Source organism: Polypterus senegalus, chromosome 2 (genome assembly GCF_016835505.1).
Source record: "Polypterus senegalus isolate Bchr_013 chromosome 2, ASM1683550v1, whole genome shotgun sequence".
Taxonomy (NCBI): domain Eukaryota; kingdom Metazoa; phylum Chordata; class Cladistia; order Polypteriformes; family Polypteridae; genus Polypterus; species Polypterus senegalus.
In genome coordinates this window covers 308,389,258-308,410,274 of record NC_053155.1, presented here as the reverse complement: position 1 = coordinate 308,410,274, position 21,017 = coordinate 308,389,258, and the positions used below count along the sequence as shown (strand labels likewise).

Sequence of the window (21,017 nt, the reverse complement as noted above, 5' to 3'; positions counted from 1 at the left end):
TTTTACACCCTCAATCACTAATCCTTAGAAGGCAAGTAACCTAACATACATGGCTTTAAAAAACAAAGGTGATGCCAAAATGTCTATAATAAAACACTTGATTACAACGAGGATGGGCAAACCCCACAGAGTGACAAAGCTGGAATTCAATGTGGGGTCTCAGGAGCTGTCAAGCAGCAGCAGCAATAAGTAGTGGGTCAACCTGCCAAAGACTCAAAGAATAACCAAACAAATTAATTTAGAGACAGTATATTTGACAACGGGCGGCACGGTGGTTCAGTGATAGCTGCTGCCACGCAGTAAGACGAACAGGACTCGCGTCCTAAGTCCCTCCCTGCATGGACTTTGCATGTTCTCCCCGTGTCTGCATGGGTTTCCTCCCGCATTCCCCAGACATGCAGGTTAGGTGAATTGGCAACACTAAATTGGCCCTGGTATGTGTGTGTGCTTTTACCCTGCAATAGACTGGCATCCTGTCCAGGGAATTGTTCTAGCCTTGTGCATTGTGCTAGCTGGGATGATCTCCACAGTATTGTGCAAGTTTACACCTCACAAGAACTCGCTCAAAGTTCAGTTCACGCAGATTAAAATAAATAAATTCACGTTCATAGTTCACCATTTCAATTCTGAACTCGTTCATGTTCAGTTCATTTTTTGTATTTTTGAAGGAATGAGAATAAATGACTTTTTTCAATTTTACATGCCTTATATTAGGCTATTACACTGTTCTTGAATAAAATGCAATAATTATGAAGACATTTTTTATTTAAATACACTTTATTGAGTTATATCCAGCAACAAACACGTATAATCATATATGCTAATATCTTCCCAGTTAAAGAAGAAATTAAATAGATGCAAGTATACATATACAGTCTATTCGGAAAGTATTCACAGCACATCACTTTTTCCACATTTTGTTATGTTAGAGCCTTATTCCGAAATGGATTAAATTCATTTTTTTCCTCAATTCTACACACAACACCCCATAATGACAACGTGAAAAAAGTTTACTTGAGGTTTTTGCAAATTTATTAAAAATAAAAAAACCTGAGAAAGCACATGTCCATAAGTATTCACAGCCTTTGCCATGAAGCTCCAAATTGAGCTCAGGTGCATCCTGTTTCCCCTGAACATCCTTGAGATGTTTCTGCAGCTTCATTGGAGTCCACCTCTGGTAAATTCAGTTGACTGGACATGATTTGGAAAGGCACACACCTGTCTATAGAAGGTCCCACAGTTGACAGTTCATGTCAGAGCACAAACCAAGCATGAAGTCAAAGGAATTGTCTGTAGACCTCCGAGACAGGATTGTCTTGAGGCACAAATCTGAGGAAAGTTACAGAAAAATTTCTGCTGCTTTGAAGGTCCCAGTGAGCATAGTGGCCTCCATCATCCGTAAGTGGAAGAAGTTCGAAACCACCAGGACTCTTCCTAGAGCTGGCCGGCCATCTAAACTGAGTGATCGGGGGAGAAGGGCCTTAGTCAGGGAGGTGACCAAGAACCCGATGGTCACTCTGTCAGAGCTCCAAAGGTCCTCTGTGGAGAGAGGAGAACCTTCCAGAAGGACAAACATCTCTGCAGCAATCCACCAATCAGGCTTGTATGGTAGAGTGGCCAGACAGAAGCCACTCCTTAGTAAAAGGCACATGGCAGCCCACCTGGAGTTTGCCAAAAGGCACCTGAAGGACTCTCAGACCATGAGAAACAAAATTCTCTGGTCTGATGAGACAAAGATTGAACTCTTTGGTGTGAATGCCAGGCATCATGTTTGGAGGAAACCAGGCACCGCTCATCACCAGGCCAATACCATCCCTACAGTGAAGCATGGTGGTGGCAGCATCATGCTGTGTGGGGCAGGAACTGGGAGACTAGTCAGGATAAATGGAAAGATGACTGAAGCAATGTACAGAGACATCCTGGATGAAAACCTGCTCCAGAGCGCTCTTGATCTCAGACTGGGGCGACGGTTCATCTTTCAGCAGGACAACGACCCTAAGCACACAGCCAAGATATCAAAGGAGTGGCTTCAGGACAACTCTGTGAATGTCCTTGAGTGGCCCAGAGTTGAATCTGATTGAACATCTCTGGAGAGATCTTAAAATGGCTGTGCACCGATGCTTCCCATCCAACCTGATGGAGCTTGAGAGGTGCTGCAAAGAGGAATGGGCGAAACTGGTCAAGGATAGGTGTGCCAAGCTTGTGGCATCATATTCAAAAAGACTTGAGGCTGGAATTGCTGCCAAAGGTGCATCGACAAAGTATTGAGCAAAGGCTGTGAATACTTATGTACATGGGATTTCTCAGTTTTGTTATTTGTAATAAATTTCACGTTGTCATTATGGGGTGTAGGGTGGCGCGGTGGGTAGCACTGCTGCTTCGCAGTTAGGAGACCCAGGTTCGCTTCCCAGGTCCTCCCTGCGTGGAGTTTGCATGTTCTCCCCGTGTCTGTGTGGGTTTCCTCCGGGCTCTCTGGTTTCCTCCCACAGTCCAAAGACATGCAGGTTAGGTGGATTGGCGATTCTACTGTAAATTGGCCCTAGTGTGTGCTTGTGTGTGTGAATAAGGCTGTAACATAACAAAATGTGGAAAAAGTGATGTGCTGTGAATACTTTCCGGATGCACTGTAAACTACCACTCTGTTTCCAACCGTGTGACACTAATGATGACTGTGGACGCAGCGTGTAGTTGAACTAACTTATTGCACTCTTATTATTATATATTATTATTCACACCACATATTTCATGTCCAACGGGGAAAAATATGAAGTGGCCTTGTGAAGTACATCCATTATCCAACCCGCTATATCCTAACACAGGGTCATGGGGGTCTGCTGGAGCCAATCCCAGCCAACACAGGGCACAAGTCAGGAACCAAATTCCAGGCAGGGCACACCCACCCACACACCAGGCACACTAGAGACAATTTAGAATCACCAATGCACCTAACCTGCATGTCTTTGGACTGTGGGAGAAAACTGGAGCACACGGGGAGAACATGCAAACTCCACGCAAGGAGGACGACCTGGGAAGCGAACCCGGGTCTCCTAACTGCGAGGTAGCAGCGCTACCTGCTGCGCCGCCCTCGTGAAGTACAACGTTTTCTTAAAAAGTGAAAGCGGAGCTTCACCGTGTGCTTGTGTCAGCGGGGGTGTAGCTTAAACATAAGCAGGCAGACACAGACAGGGCCTATTTGATTTTACGTTATTTTTTTACAAATAAATGGCAAAACATTTGTACGAAAGAAATATTTGTAAAAATCCACTATCTGTGCTTATCCGAATAGTGTATTTGGATTCGGCTCCACCTCGACATTACAGGATAAGGCAAAAATGTTTAATTTGGACCTAAACCAGATCCAAAATGTCACATCAAACTGAACGAGCGCACGTTTGAGTTCTTCACTTGCAAATACGTTACGTCAAGTTCACCGTTCTTAGTAAAATGAGCCTGGACGATGAACGCACTCTTATGAACTCGTTCATGCACAACACTGGGTCTCCAGCACACCTCGTGACCCTGGTTCAGGAATAAGTGGGTTAGAAAATGACTGTTATCCATCCTTTCATTTCAAGTATCTACAGTCAGAGTTGTCGATTTGTATGAGTTTGGCCACATTTCTTTGCAGGCATGTGTGCAGTTTCAGGTTTCTATATCTGCAAGTGAGAGTGCTGGCATGCATCTGTACGAAGTGTGCATCGAGGTAAAAGACAATCTGCCTTTTGACACACATGCCCATTTTACCTTTGATATGTGTGTCTGGGTTTATGTAGGCAGTGGGTTTAGTTTCTACCTTGACAGATACAACATCTTGATAGCCTTTCCATTTTCTACCTAGCAGAATGTCATTTCACTGCGGCATTGTGATTTAGAGCCCTTTGTTAGGAGGATTGGCATGTGGATATGTTTCATAGGGAGTAATACTGTCGCTGTGACGTCTGGTGTCTGCCTTGCTCATGTTTATGCTGAGATTGGATTATTCTATTTTAGAAGATACAGTAGATAATTGCTCATTCTGGAATTTACGTGTGTTTTGCTGTCTTTGTGCCATGCAGAGATTGAAATAAAAATTTTAGGTCCGATTTTTGTTAGGATACGGAGCCTTGATCTTGGTGCCTTTCTGTGTTCAATGTTTGCACTTTTTTTTTTTTTACTTTTAGGGAATCTCTAAACTCAGCCACACTCCATGGTACATCTATCAACACAGACAGTGTGCCCACCATTCTTAGTTGACGGAGAGTGTGAGAGAATGAAATGCCCCGCTCACAACTGCTACATTTGAAATGTAGGCAGCACGGCTCTGTATTTGTTAGGATTTTTAACTATACACCGGAAATAGAACGATCGAGACAAGAACAGGCCATTCAGCCCAACAAAGCTCGCCAGTCCTATCCACTTAATTCTTCTAAAATAACATCAGGTTGAATTTTGAAAGTCCCTAAAGTCTTACTTTAGTGACCACACTACTGGGTCACTTATTCCAGGTGTCTGTTGTTCTCTGTGTAAAGAAAAACTTTCTAATGGTTGTGTTAAATTTACCCTTAAGTTTTCAGCTGTGTCCCCGTGTTCTTGATAAACTCATTTTTAAAGTCACTGTCTCAATCCACTGATAGATAGATAGATACTTTATTAATCCCAAGGGGAAATTCACATAATCCAGCAGCAGCATACTGATGCAAAAAACATTATTAAATTAAAGAGTAATAAAAATGCAGGTAAAAACAGACAATAACTTTGGATAATGTTAGCATTTACTCCCCCGGATGGAACTGAAGAGTCGCATGGTGTTGGGGAGAAACGATCTCCTCAGTCTGGACTAATTCCCTTCATCATTTTGAACACTTCAAATCATGTCTCCTCTTAATCTCCTGTAAAGGCTCAGCTCTTTTCATCTTTCCTCATAACTCATAACTATCCCCTGTAGCCCTGGAATCAGCCTAGTCACTCTTCTCTGGACCTTTTCAAGCTCTGCTATGTCCGTTTTGTAGCATGGAGACCAAAACTGCACACAGGACTCCAGCCCAGGTCTCACCAGTGCGCCACAAAACCTGAGCAGAACCTTCCTGGATCTGCACTCCACACGTCAAGGTGCCACACAACCGATATTCCATGAGCCCTCCCAACGGCTTCCGAACATCGCCTGGCAGTTGACAGTGCCGAGTCCACCACGACTCCTAAATTCTACTCATAAGGTTGCTAACACCTGCTGAGTGGAGTGTTGGGGTGGTGATCAATGACCAGCTGTCCTTCACTGACCAGGTTGTTGCATTCTCTCAGTTTGGCAGATTAACTCATTAGAACATTAGAACAGTCTGGATGAGAACAGGCCATTCAGGCCAAAAATAAAAACCTCACTCCTCTTAATTCCACCAAAATAACATCAAGTCGAGTTTTGAAAGTCCCTAACGTCTTACTGTCTAACACACTATGTGGTCGCTTATTCCAAGTGTCTATCATTCTTTGTGCAAAGAAAAACTTCCTAATATTTGTGCGAAATTTCCCCTTAACGAGTTTCCAACTGTGTCCCCGTGTTCTCGATGTACTCATTTTAAAGTCACCGTCTCGATCCACTGCACTAATTACCTTCATCAACACGTCAATCAGGTCTCCTCTTAATCTTCTTTTTCTAAAACTGTAAAGACTCAGCTTTTTTAATCTTTCCTCATAACTCATCCCCTGTAGTCCTGGAATCAGCCTAGTCGCTCTTCTCTGGACCTTTCCTACTGCTGCTACAGTATCTCACAAAAGTGAGTACACCCCTGACCTTTTCGTAAATATTTTATTCTATCTTTTCATGGGACAACACTGAAGATATGACACTTTGACACAATGTAAAGTAGTCAGCGTACAGCTTGTAGAACAGTGTAAATTTGCTGTCCCCTCAGAATAACTCAACACACAGCCATTGATGTCTAAACCGCTGGCAACAAAAGTGAGTACACCCCTAAGTGAAAAATGTCCAAATTGTGCCCAAAGTGTCACTATTTTGTGTGGCCACCATTATTTTCCAGCACTGCCTTAACTCTCTTGGGCATGGAGTTCATTAGAGCTTCACAGGTTGCCACTGGAATTATCTGCTAATCGCCCTGCTTGATATCATCTGCAAACTTAACCAGCTCGTTACTTATAGTCCTGTCAAAATCATTTATACTGTATATATATATATATATATATATATATATATATATATATATATATATATATATATTAAAAATAGCAGTAGCCTCAGCACTGGCCCCTGAGGGCCACCACTCTTAGGGCTCGTTTATACTTCATGCTCAGAACACGTATGCACACACATCATGGCTGCCACCCATTCCCAGCGTTCATTTCACGCGTCCTCTGAGCAGGTCCTCAGACTTCTCTAGCGCCTTCAACACCATCCAACCTCTGCTCCTTAGAGACAAGCTGACTGAGATGGGAGTAGACTCACACCTGGTGGCATGGATTGTGGACTATCTTACAGACAGACCTCAATATGTGCGTCTTGGGAACTGCAGGTCTGACATTGTGTTCAGCAATATGGGGGCGCCGCAGGGGACTGGACTTTCTCCGGTCCTGTTCAATCTATATACATCAGACTTCCAATATGACTCGGAGTCCTGCCACGTGCAAAGTTCGCTGATGACACTGCTATTGTGGGCTGCATCAGGAGTGGGCAGGAGGAGGAGTACAGGAAGCTAATCAAAGACTTTGTTAAATGGTGCGACTCAAACCACTTACATCTTAACACCAGCAAGACCAAGGAGCTGGTGGTGGATTTTAGGAGGCCTAAACCCCTCATGGACCCCGTGATGATCAGAGGTGACCGTGTACAGAGAGTGCAGACCTTTAAATATCTGGGAGTGCAGCTGGATGACAAATTGGACTGGACTGCCAATACTGACGCTCTGTGTAAGAAAGGTCAGAGCAGACTATACTTTCTGAGAAGATTGGCATCCTTCAACATCTGCAGTAAGATGCTGCAGATGTTCTACCAGACGGTTGTGGCGAGTGCCCTCTTCTACGCAGTGGTGTGCTGGGGTGGCAGCATAAAGATGAAAGATGCCTGACGCCTGGACAAACTTGTTAAGAAGGCAGGCTCTATTGTAGGTGGACAGTTTAACATCTGTGGCAGAGCAACGGGCATTAAGCAAACTCCTGTCAATCATGAAGAATCCACTGCATCCACTGAACAGTGTCATCTCCAGGCAGAGGAGTAGCTTCAGTGACAGACTTTTGTCACCGTCCTGCTCCACTGACAGACTGAGCAGATCGTTCCTCCCCCACACTATGCGACTCTTCAATTCCACCCGGGGGAGTAAATGCGAACATTAATTTTATTTTAATTTTTTTCATTTTTTTTTTCTTCATTTTTATTACTATTTAATTTAATATTGTTTCTTTGTATCAGTATACTGCTGCTGGATTATGTGAATTTCCCCTTGGGATTAATAAAGTATCTATCTATCTATCTATCTATCATATAGCGTCTTTCCCATCTATCCATCTATCTATCTATCTATCTATCTAGAAATTAACGCGACGCGTGCGCGAGTTGCAATACCAACAAAAAGTCGGAGGGCACAGTGTGATAAAAGTCGGAATGTGAAGTCAGAGTCTCTGCTTACTATCTACAGGTGTCAGAAAGCCGCTTTGAGGATCCTCCGAGATTGATGTGCGCGCTTCGATGTTTGATAAGTGGTTCATGTGGTGAAGCAAAATGCCAACATAGAAAGTGAAAAGGTCCGTTATGTGATTAAAGTGGAAATTTCCGCTTTAATCTCAAAATATCCACTTTAACCTTGTAGTTTACTTTATCATTAAAGTAGACCATCGTAAACGTCATCTTCAAACCGACCCAGTTGTTAATCGCCATGTGCTTCTGGGGCTTCCTCCAGACCTGACAGCAGCGGGAAGCGGCAATAGATCACCACACAGAACACATTAAATGTATGATATTCCAACTCTCTGCACATTTAGAATCCTTAAATGTATACTTGATGTCTCTTTCATGATGAAATACATTAAAGTATGTATGTTACGTTTTACAGACAAATCGTTTAACTTTGTTTAAATAATGAATACAATAATTACACATTTGGGAGCAGCATGGTGGTGGAGCGGTAGCACTGCTGCCCCGCAGTACGGAGTCACGTACCTTCTATTCCCTGCTTTGAGTTTGCATGTTTTCTTGGTGGGTTTCCACAGTGTGCTCCCATTTCCTTCCAAAGACATTTGGTGAAGCTACAGTGACGCCAGTTGTCCTGCGGTGGGTTGGTGTCCTGCGGTGGGTTGGCACCCTGCCCAGGATTGGTTCCTGCCTTGTGCCCTGTGTTGGCTGGGATTGACTCCAGCAGACCCCCGTGACCCTGTATTCGGATTCAGCGGGTTAGAAAATGGATGGATGGACAATGACGCCAGTGTGTGTATGTGAGTGCTTGTATTCACCTTGCGATGAGCTGATGCCCCGTCTAGGGATTGTTTCTGTCTCGCACCCAATGCTTGGGGTCCTTCAGTCATACTGTATCCTAAACTAACTCCAGGCCCGTGACAACAAGTGCTGATTAGTCAGTCAGTCAGTCATTACCCAACCCGCTATATCCTAACACAGGGTCACGGGGGTCTGCTGGAGCCAATCCCAGCCAGCACAGGGCGTAAGGCAGGGAACAAATCCCTGGGCAGGGTGCCAGCTACACACACCCCCACACACCAGAGACATTAGGATCGCCAATGCACCTAACCTGCATGTCTTTGGACTGAGGGAGGAAATCCGCAGACACGGGGAGAGCATGCAAACTCCAAGCAGGGAGGACCCGGGAAGCGAACCAAGGTCTTCTTACTGCCTGGCAGCATCGCTACTACTGTGCTACCATGTCGCCCAATGCTGATTACTAAATGATTGGCCCAATCTCAAACTTTTTCCATATTTGCCATTGCACATAAGCAGCATGTGTCTTGCCAGCCCTGGAGCAAGAAAGGCTCCTGTGCCCTTTGGTTCAAACCAGCCGACGTCTTCCCTGCTTCCGTATGTTACCTGTTACCTGGCTAAACAAGAAAAAAAACAAGGATTACAGCATGCCTGTCTTCCTGCCACTGTCTCCCTTTATGTTGCTCTTGTCAGTTTGCCGAAGGCGGGACTTTCATTTTACAAAGGGGATATGAGTCAAGGGCGGCTCACTTGCTGTTTCACTTGGCTGGCTGCAATCAAACGAGGGATCAGAGAACTTAACTGCATTTTTGTAACTCACGTGACACCCTGGCACATCCTTGTTGAAGTAGGATGTGATAAAAGCAATTCCAAGCTAGTAAGGCGATCTGGCTACCCGAGTCTTGGTGGCTTTCTGCCCGGGGCTGAGACTTTAATAAAATTGGGGGTCAGAGTTAGCGTTCTCTTTGATCCTTTTCTGCTTCACTTCACAGTTTACATTTCTTAATGGCCCTTCATCTGGAGTCCCATTTCTGCTGATCACATTTCAGATTACAAGAGCTTTGGCATGACAAAAGCAGCAAGCACCTCTTGTATAAAATTCTGCCTGACTTACATAGTAAGACTACATCCACACCACTACCGTCTTTAGACAGTTCGCTGTCCAGAGTAACGTTTTCACATCATAAGAAAATTTCTTCATCCACATTGAAACGACTACAAGCGCATTTAACTCAGACGTTCACCTATGCTGGGCATACATGCATGGATGTAAAAATCCTTAAAGGGGTGATAATGCTGCTGGCCATGGGATTTATCACAAAGCTGTAACAAACTGTCAATTATTTGTCTTTTGTGCATGCATGCTACATTGAAACTGTAGAAAACACAATTAAGGTGCATATACCTGTAATACATCTTCAGTACCATCCAGCCATCCCTGTTAAGGGTTAAGCTCAGGAATATTCTGGTGGATGAGCCGATGGTGTCCTGTCTGTCGGGCAGACCTCAGTTTGTGAGACTTAAGGACTGCGTGAGCAACACTGGAGCACCAACAGGGCACAGTCCTGCCTTGCTCTTCACTCTGGACACTTATGACTATAAATTTATTACCAGGGCATGTCACCTGCAGAAATTCTCAGACGATTCTTCATTAATGGTGTGTAACGATAAGGGGGATGAGACAGAGAAGAGGAGTCAGGTGGAGAACTTTATTTCTTGGTGCGGAGAGAATTGTCTGGTTCTTAACTTCAGCAAAACCAAGGAACTGCTTATTGACTTTCACCACGCCAAAGAGCCTACATGTCTGCTCAGTATTCAAGAAGTGGATGTGGAGGTCATTAATGTGGACCCCCTAAGTAGATGTAGGAGTGCAACACCTCTACATCCACACCTTGAATAGTGACCAGACACAGAGGCTCTTTGGTACGGTGAAAGTCAATAAGCGGTTCCTTGGTTTTTGTTGATGTTAAGTTGCAGACAATTCTCTTTGCACAAAGACCCAAAGCTCTCCACCAGACTCCTCTCCTCTGTCTCATGTCCTTTATCAGTACACCCCATAATTTCAGAATCATCGGAGAATTTCTACAAGTGACATGGCCTGCTGTTATATTTGTAGTCTGAGGTGTGCAGAATGAAGAGTTAAGCAGACGGGCCTATTCCTTGTGTTGCTCACACCCATTTCAGACTTACAGTCCTCGAGTCTCACAAACTGCGCGACAGTCCATTATCCAGGACACCACAGGCTCATCCACCTGCATATCTCTGAGTTTACCCCATAACAGGGATGGCTGGGTAGTATTGAAGGCACTGGAGAAATCAAAACTTAGAATCCTCATAGTGATGCCAGCTTTGACCAGGTGAGAATAAGCCTTTAGGAGAGCTAAGAGAATTTTAGCAAACAGATCATCGCATCCTCCACTCCAGTCTTTGTCTGATAGGCAAACTGCAGGGGAGCCCAGGTGGTCTACCACAAGCGAACTCATATTGTGCAGACCAGTCTCAGTCTCTAATTATATTAATACCAGTAACAGCGCACTGCACTTGACTTGACCATTCCTAGTCTTCATCGTCTTTCTCTATACGTTTAGCTTTCGTTTGCTCAGAGGTTGATGCGCTTGCTGCTTCCTGAGCAGCTCTTGTTTTCTCCATCCTAACGGGCCGCTTCTTCCGTCGGCATCTTTTCACGTTAAAACTGATCAGTCAGTGTTTGTGTTTCAATTTACTTTGTACGTTTTCTTTCATTTTTCACTGAAGCCGCCACTTAAGTGTTCAATCTGCCTCAAGAATGATTTAAGATATGAAGAGGTCGAGGAAGTGATGGCGAAGGTGGTAGGGATGAGAATGGCACCTGTACGCATGCACTGCCCTGCTGGCCGCTTCCGAGGGTTTTTTACTACAATAAAATAAAAAGAGGAATAACCTTGGAGGTCAGTCATCACACCGAAAGCAGATAGTAGATGTCACGTAGTATATGTGTACCAAATTTCAGGTCAATAGTTCAAACGGTTTGCAAGCTACAGGTGATTTAAAATCCTGGACAGACAAACGGACAGCCACGGTAGCGTATTATAGAAGAAGAAGTTTCAAACTTCAAACAAAATCTGAATCTTTATCTGAACTCATTATGTAATTAGTACTTTGTAAAGTTCGTATTTGCATTTTACCTTGGATCTTGTCGCACTCCTCTGTGCGTTATTCACAAGTAAACTGAATTTCATTGAGTTTGCAGGAGTACTTGGATGACCAGTGTTACATCTATAGCTGGAGCAGAAGTTTTACTTCATGCCCATGGTGAGCATTGAACACTTTTATTGTTCTGCCTCCTGTATGAAGTGTGCCAGCTGGCACTAATATGGCATCTTTTTCACCCAATGGCAAACTTGTTTTCTTAAGTGTTCACTTCTTGATGCGACACCAGCATATAAATGACAAAGGTGCTAATTTTATTTTTACGTCATTAGTGATGCTACCTAAAAATCGTGAGTTGAAGGCTCTTTCCTGGATGCTGTTTTCTGGCTGCCTGCTTGGTATGTCCTCTCCTTAACTTTCTCGAAACTTTCCATTTTTGTTGGTAAAATAAGTAAATCACTCTTTGTCATTTAAATAGGTATTTCCTTACCTGTCTACTAGTCTTCTCCATGTTTAGGGCCACCATCATATTCTGAAGTCCACATTCGGTAGAGCTTCAGTCTTCTGATTCTCGGGTTCACGTTGTCCTCAAGCACCCTTCAGTACAATGAAGAAAGTGGATTTTATGATGGTGAGCTGCCCAGGCTCTGATTCAGCAAAGCAGCCAAAAAACATCTCCCCCATCTTGATTTTTCAGTTGGTATCAAGTTCTCCTTGTCAAATAGTGTCTTCTGGCACTCTGGCAAAACAACTCTATTTTTGTCTCATCTGTCCACAGCAACATTGTTCCACAAGTCCTGGTCTTTGCCTAAGTGCCCAAACTGCAATCCAAAACCCACTTATTTATCGCAAAGTGCCAACATGGCAATTTAACCGGAATACCACCTAAAACTGAACACCAGCATAACCAAGGAGCTGGTGGTGGATTTTAGGAGGCCCAGGCCCCTCATGGACCCTGTGATCATCAGAGGTGACTGACTATGTGCAGAGGGTACAGACCTATAAATACCTGGGAGTGCAGCTGGATGATAAATCAGACTAGACTGCCAATACTGATGCTCTGTCTGTCTATCTATCTGTCTACTGAGGTTTTAGTTTAGAAAAGCAACTCATACATTAACATCTTTTGTCTTAAAAGAAAAACATAATAACGGAGCTTTCAATGATACAAACAACTTTTTGTTGAAAGGTAAAAGTTTGCATTCGGTATGCTTTTGAACAATTAATGTGCTTTTTGCTGTTGTGTGCATGCTGATAATTTGTCTAACCTTGGCTCATACTTTGTAAGTCTGAGAGCAACACATGCAGCACTCAGGTCATCTGTTAGTCTGTTTCTGGTGTCAGATTTGATTTAATTCAAAGCTGAAAACAGCTGCGCACAAGCATAAGATGTTCCAAACAAAGTAAGGAAAGCAATCTCAAGTGCCTTCATTGACTTACGATTATTTGGCAGAGAATTCCACACTTTAAGGATTTCATTTTCATAACTAACTGTGCTGTCCTTTGTCATCTCTTCGATCCTCTCAAGTGTTTCACGCAGGTCTTTCCTATTAAGCTCCACCCCCAAAGCTTCCATTATATATTACGGGGTCGTGGATCAGGTGTGGCGATTAGCAACTCCCGGCAATAATTACAGATGCGGACGACTCCTCACCTGTGCGCTTAAGCGAGGATTGCCCGCATCACAAAGCTCCGGAAACCGCTCCGGCCACTCTACCATAACCCCCTTTAAGCCGCGAGTGCGGCAATTATCTGTTAAAACTGGCCTTTTCAATTTTGAGCTGTGGACCAACTATACCACATCCCCTCCAACCCCACCACGAGAATCACAGGCTCAAAAGGCTGCAGTCCGTGCCGCACCCTCAAGCAGCATGTGTGCCGCCCGCCTTACCCCAGACAGGAGAGGAAGGAAGCGCTCCCATTGGGCTGCTGGGCAGAGGCGGGTGATGTGAAAAAGTCCTCCGGCGCGTGAAGAGGGGGAGCGGTGAGGGCAGCAGCCCGGCCCCGCATTCCTCTGGCTTTATAGTAACGAACTCTGTGCTCGGGCGACGGCGCGCGTGCCCACTGAGAGGGCTCTGAGTGCCCCCTTTGGCACGCGTGCCATAGGTTCGCCACCACTGGCCTAGGTGTTCATGCCCAAATTTTTTCTGTTGCTCTGATGTTCTTTCTGGTTTCATCCTGGCACACCTTCCATGTAGATCTCATTTGTGCCTCCTCTTTCTAATAGCAGACACACATACTGTACGTCAACATCAACAGTGGCATCAAAAAGTCTGGGTTTTTTTGGGATTTGATTCAGCATCTTACACTGGTGGGCCTGGTCCTTACAAGTGAGCAATTGTTTGAAATCTTCTCCACTTCCAGAGAATCTTCTGGGTAGTAGGATGGGTTGATTTCCAATTGTCTGGAGATCTTTCTAAATCCCTCCTCCAACTCATTGGCATCTATAGGCACCTTTCTGAAGGCCCCAGAGAGCTCTTTTGGTCTAGGTATGGCATTAACACACCCTTCAGCAACATTGAGCAACTCAATTTAAATGTCTGAGCTTTAAATAAGATGGGCTCAGACAGGATCCTTTCTGAAGATCTTCTGCTCCTGATCCTGATTCTAACTTGAAGTACTGATAAATGTACAAATGTACTTACTGCTTGCCACATTAGAAATTTGGATTTATGTTTATTTAAATTTTATAGCGGATTACAAAATGTAAATGTGTCATGATGTTTGTTATATCACCTTTAACTAGATAGATAGATAGATGTGAAAGGCACTCTATACTAGATAGATAGATATTAGTGGCACTATATGATAGAAAGGTGGATGGATGCTGTGTTGTATTTCATTTCTCCCCAAAGGGAAATTAGAACTTTAGAGAAGCTCTCTCTCTGATGAAATATATAAATAATAAAACAAACATCAACCCCTTAAACACACATATGAACTTCTGACTTGGATAGTGGAGAACTGCTTCAATCAATAACAGGGCTATAGGGGCAGTAAGATGGTCAGAGCAGTCCAGATGTTTATTTGAAGGCATTAACATTTCAATAAAGCAGGTCCAGCTTGTTGTGTCTGAAAAAGGAACATGCTGTCAGAGAGATATTGATACTGTTTCAATGAAGATCAAATCTGGATATATGCACATTGAATAAAAAAGAAAAAACATTTCATGAGGTGCAATTTCTTTTTTGGTGGCTCAGTGGGTAGTGCTGCTGCCTCGTAGTAAGGAGACCTGAGTTCGCTTCCCGGGTCCTCCCTGCGTGGAGTTTGCATGTTCTCCCCGTGTCTGCATGGGTTTCCTCCCACAGTCCAAAGATATGCAGGTTAGGTGCATTGGTGACCCTAATGTCCCTGGCGTGTGAATGTGTGTGTGTGGCTGGTGCCATGCCCAGGGATTTGTTCCTGCCTGGCGCCCTGTACTGGCTGGGATTGGCTCCAGCAGACCCCCGTGACCCTGTCGTTAGGATAGAGCGGGTTGGGTAATGACTGACTGACTGACTGACTAATCAGCACTTGTTGTCACGGGCCTGGAGTTAGTTTAGGATACAGTATGACAAGTTCAAACTGTTCAGGGTACTGCATACAATTTAAAATCCATGGTACAAATCCAACAAAATATTTTGCCACAATTCACCATCTTTCCATCATACAGGATCTATCCTGTGCTGTTCCTTATAATAACAATAACTTTATTTATTGTATACAGCACCTTATCATACATTTGCATGCAACTCAAGGTGCTTTCCACAGCTAAATTCTTAGTGTGCCCCAGCAGATCCCCGTGACCCTGTAGTTAGGATATAGCGGGTTGGATAATGGATGGACGGATGGTAATTTCTTTTTCACTGGACTGTATTTTATATTTAACACCACTTCAAGATGCTTTAAAGTAAAAATATATAACTAAATAATTTACATATATTTCCACATTTGGAGCAGTGTCAGTTAAAGTAACTTATTTATGGTCACACAGTGAATTTGATGTTGGTATGTAACTGGAAAACCTCTGCTTTTTATGCCACTGACATAGACAGTAGGCACGCTGTGGAACAGTGTGGTTTATTTTCACTAATGGCTCCAAGGCTATGTAATGAGCTTCCCTAACACTCCAACGTGAGTCCCTATGCTACAGAAACTGCAGTTCTATCATTTTCGTACTCTGCCAGAAACTATTTTTCTCAACTGATTTCTAACTTGATACTATTTTTTCCAAACACCTTAACACATTTAATGTGTTTCATTATGCCTTTATGGTTATGCCTGTGTATTACAGTATATAGTGCCCTTCTTATCTATCTATCTATCTATCTATCTATTATATAGTGCCCTTCTTATCTATCTATCTATCTATTATATAGTGCCCTTCTTATCTATCTATCTATCTATTATATAGTGCCCTTCTTTATCTATCTATCTATCTATTATATAGTGCCCTTCTTATCTATCTATCTATCTATTATATAGTGCCCTTCTTATCTATCTATCTATCTATTATATAGTGCCCTTCTTATCTATCTATCTATCTATCTATCTATCTATCTATCTATCTATCTATCTTACTTTTAAAGTTTTTGAGATCTTAAAGGTGAAGGCAAAGGAAGATTAATAAAATTTAAGGCAGTATATTTAAATGATTGAGTATATTGTAATTCATTATTGTTGTCAATGTTCCCTCTAAGCTGAGCGCGTGAGCGATCGCTCATACGAATTCAGAGCGTCGCTCATACTTCCCGCACGATCGCTCATTCCGACGGCGTCGCTCATACTTAACGCGAAAATTGGTGCTCATAAATTTTAAACTAAACAAAATGTCGCTCATAAACAATGTTTTTTGCTCACTATATGCTACTCCTTAGAGGGAACATTGATTATTGTGACATTTTCTCCAATTATCTTTTCATAACTTGTGCATTTTTATCTTGGGATGGCTAAAAATGAAGCATACTGAACGTAGGTCAGATTGGCATCTTTTTTGAACAGCAGGGCAACTTTGCAGAAGATGATGTCATATTGCGCTGAAGCAGAGATGCCGCATATATGCATAACAACTTTAATGCTTACAAGGTCAGATCTGAAGCTACCTGCCATATTAGCAGCACCAACAAGAAAAACTGTGCTGACCAGTGGCTTTAGGAAATGCACACAGAACGTGGCTCATTAGCAGTCAAACGTTGCCCAATATATCCCACTCCATCTTGAGACGCGGTCACTGGTAAAATTAAAAAAAAAAAAGAAAAGATTTAAGAGCTGCCAGAGCTGAAACCCCAGTGTGCACTCCCAACTGTCAATGTGACCTGCCTGTGTCAGATGAAGACTGGAGGTACTGCAGACACAAAGTGCTCTGTGGAGGTGTGTATTATAGCTGGCCGCCTTGCCGATTACGTATCTGACTGCTGTTGTGTAGACGTTGGGACTCCCAGGCAAAGGGAGACTCTCGTGACACATAATAACACTTTATAACTTTGCTGATTTACTCACCCACATGAGCTGCACATGCACTGCCAGTGACTATCAATGAGAGGTTTAAAATGTATATTTATCATAGTAAGAGTCTATCTGAACATACCCAGTGTTGAAGTTTGCAATCAGGACTCAAGCATAAAGGATGTGAGGCCTTTCAATAAACCACCGTGAGCAAGCCAGGAACTTCACTGGCCTGTCCAAGATGTTATATATTAAAACTGGCCATTTTAGATGACAACTGTTTTCCAGAAGTGATTTATTTAACAATATTTTAATAGAAATATATGTGTTTGGAACTTTGTGAGCATACAAGTGGATAACTTAAACCGTGAGTAATGCAACATGAAGAACATGAAATTATTTTAGGGATTGCTTTGATAATGTTTCCTGTTGTCCATTGTTGGCCACCATTGACTTGTGTCCTACTAGAAACTTTTTGTTATCTCTGTTCTGTATGAAAGCACATATATTTTCTTGGCCATCTTTGGGTAAGTAGCATATGACAAAAACATATTTTACAGGTGGAGTATTCCTGTAAAAGCTTAGCTTGACAGTCTAAGTAAATTCCAACATATGCTTTGCTTCTCTTTATTGCGCCAGTTGCATATATAAATAAGTCAAACTAACTAGTTCGGCAGGATCTTCCCCCTCCATGAACAAGAGTTTACTTAGAATATTATTTACATCCAAATAGTTTTGTAATTTGCTTCCAATTATATCTTCCATAATTTTTCATGGGTGTATGACGTATTTGTTTATAGCAATCATTTTTCCCTTCTCATGAATGAAGACAGATTTTCAGTTTTCTAGTCAATCTGTATCTCTTTCATCTAAACCGGTTGCTGAGACATGTATGGTAGAAGTTTATAAATGGCACGTTTAATTTCTTTCATTACTACGGGTAAAATCCAGCAAGTCCAGGACTATTATTAATCTTAAACATCTATGTACCTAGCATACCTAGTGATCTTTTGAAAAAAACTGTTCAGTTACCAAAACTGTAAACTTTCTTTACTTCTATCAGAGACATCCTAATCAGATCTTTGTTGAAAAAATTTGCGTGAAATATTTATTTCGTTCATTTATTTCCAGCACATTTTTGTGCATCTCAGAGGTTTCGTAAATTCTGGAAATATGCCTTCTTAAAATGCCAAAAGTATGTTTTGGTGTTTCTCTTCTTTTCCGTTGCAGGGATTTTTTCAGTTACTATCTTTTCACATTGTATGTACCTTTTGATCTTTTTCATTTTAATTTGTTTCATTTGTCTTTGGTCTTGGTTTTACTCTTTTAATTTCCCTAATTTTATTTTTAAAGATTGCACTTACTTAGCTTTCATTCTCAGTCTCGGATCTCGTATTTCTCCACATATTAATTAATGCATTTACATGCACTTCAGTAACCCATTTGTTCATAGAAACCTGATTTGTAAAATTCCATGTGAGCCCTTATTCTGATTAAAGTAGTCGGTTATGGACCTCTGAGAAACCCGATTAACTGAGGTACAATAGATTTCTTCACGAATATATAAACTGCTCAAAAAAATGAAAGGAACACTTTGCAAACACATCAGATCTCAATGGGGAAAAAAAAATCCTGCTGGCTATCTCTACCGATATGGACTGAGTAATGTGTTAGGAATGAAAGGATGTCACATCGTTTGATGGAAATGATGAACCTACAGAGGGCTGAATTCAAAGACACCCTGAAAATCAAAGGGAAAAAAATGAGGTGGCAGGCAGGCGGGCAAGTCCATTTTGCCGAAATTTCAATGCAGTAACTCCAAATCATACTCAGTAGTTTGTTTGGCCCCCACATGTTTGACAATGTCAGGGGGGCATGCTCCTAATGCGATCATGGATGGTGTCCTGGGGGATCTCCTCCCAGATCTAGACCAGGGCATCACTGAGCTCTGGGACAATCTGAGGTGCAACCTGGCGGCGTTGGGTGGACCGAAACATAAAAGCAAAAGAAGATTAAGAGGTGACATGATTGAAGTGTTTAAAATTATGAAGGGAATTAGTCCAGTGGATCTAGACAGTGACTTTAAAATGAGCTCATCAAGAACACGGGGACACAGTTGGAAACTTGTTAAGGGTAAATTTCGCACAAACATTAGGAAGTTTTTCTTTACACAAAGAACGATAGACACTTGGAATAAGCTACCAAGTAGTGTGGTAGACAGTAAGACGTTAGGGACTTTCAAAACTCGACTTGATGTTTTCTTGGAGGAAGCAAGTGGATAGGACTGGCGAGCTTTGTTGGGCTGAATGGCCTGTTCTCGTCTAGATTGTTCTAATTCTAATTCTAATTCTAATAATAATCTCCCAACCAGAGGTGTTGTGTTGGATTGAGGTCAAGCAAGTGAGCGTGGGGGCCAGTCAATGGTATCAATTCCTTCATCCTCCAGGAATTGCCTACACATGAAGCCAGGCATTGTCGTGCACCAGGAGGAACCAGCATAGGGTCTAGCAATGGGACCAAGGATTTCATCCCAATACCTAACCAGTCAAGGTGCAGTTGTCTAACCAGTAGAGGTCTGTGCGTCCCTCCATTGATATGCCTCCCCAGATATACCATCACTGACCCACCACCAAACCGGTCATGCTTAATGATGTTACAGGCAGCGTAACGTTCGCCATGGCTTCTCCAGACCCTTTCATGTCTGTCACTTGTGCTCAGGGTGAACCTGCACTTATCTGTGAAAAGCACAGGGTGCCAGTGGTGGACCTGCCAATTCTGGTATTCTATGGCAAATGCCAATCAAGCTCCACGGTGGTGGACAGTGAGCACAGGGCCCACTAGAGGACATTGGGCCCTCAGGCCACCCTCATGAAGTCTGTTTCTGATTGTTTGGTCAGAGACATTCACACCAGTGGCTTGCCTGCTGGAGATCATTTTGTAGGCTCTTCCAGTGCTCATCCTGCCCCTCCTTCAGATACTGGTGGATCCTGTTGATGGGTTAAGGACCTTCAGCTCTCCTGGAGTAACTGCCTGTCTCCTGGAATCTCCACCATGCCCTGTGAGACTGTGCTGGGAGACACAGCAAACCTTCTGGCAATGGCACGTATTGATGTGCCATCCTGGAGAAGTTGGACTACCTGTGCCACCTCTGTAGGGTCCAGGTATTGCCTCATGCTACCAGTCGTGACACTGACTTTTTCAGGGTGTCTTTGAATTCAGCCCTCTGTAGGTTGATCATTTTTATTTCCATCAAACAATGTGACATCACCATATCAGTCCATATCAGTAGAGATATCCAGCAGGATTTTTTTTCCCATTGAGATCTGATGTGTTTTTAACGTGTTCCTTTCATTTTTTTGAGCAGTTTATAATCGCTTGTAGTTTAGTAAGACTGCAGACAGTTCTGAAATGTAATAAAATTCTTCCTGTGCAGCCACTGTTTGTTCATTTCATTTTTGTAAATGTATAGCGCTATCTATTTGCTGGGTTTCTGTGTAACTAAAACTGAGCTAAAGACCTTGTAAATGATTTTATGTTACTAGAAGAAAACAGCTGACAGCACTTTTTTGCCTTTCTGCTGAGCAAATATTGAGAAGTTAGGAAAGTAGCCAAGCAGGTCAGGGGTGGTCAAAAAGGCTGTCTTCAGGAAGTCGAACTTCTGTGTGTGTGTGTGTGTGTCGGCCCCCTGTCCTCTTTGTCGAGAGCGAGAGCTGACGTTCAATGAATTTCTCTGCCAGGCTTGTTTAGGCGAACCCGTTTCAACTGGAGGAACTCACTATACAGGTGCTGCTGCATACTCTATGTCTATTCCCGGAAACCTGGGGAGATCTCATGAGACAGCTGTTCTGGTTAAATCGTCAGCTCATTTCCTTCATCTTCTTCAAGTATCTTATCCCAGCAGCCAAGGGTTGCATTTCTGGAGAGTACTTTTGGATCCTACAGTAGGAATGCATTTACCTAGCCAGGAAGGTGTTCTGTTTTTTGGGTGTAGCAGGGTGTTGCTGCCTCCTGATAATGACGTTTTAATAGCAATGAGCAATGAGGAGCATTACAT

The 21,017-nt window shown here is 42.9% G+C and overlaps 1 protein-coding gene across 10 annotated transcripts in view; it reads left to right on the top strand.

Annotated features, from left to right (window-relative positions):
* Positions 1 to 21,017, top strand: part of mcf2la (mcf.2 cell line derived transforming sequence-like a) — a 287,608-nt gene that overhangs the window by 150,772 nt on the left and 115,819 nt on the right. Inside the window, exon 1 of one of the 10 annotated variants that reach the window (XM_039745886.1) lies at positions 20,610 to 20,746. The exons of the other annotated variants lie outside the window; for them this stretch is intronic. The gene's annotated coding sequence lies outside the window, so the exon portion shown is untranslated. Of the gene's footprint in view, positions 1 to 20,609; positions 20,747 to 21,017 lie in introns of those variants that run through there. 10 annotated transcript variants of the gene reach the window in all.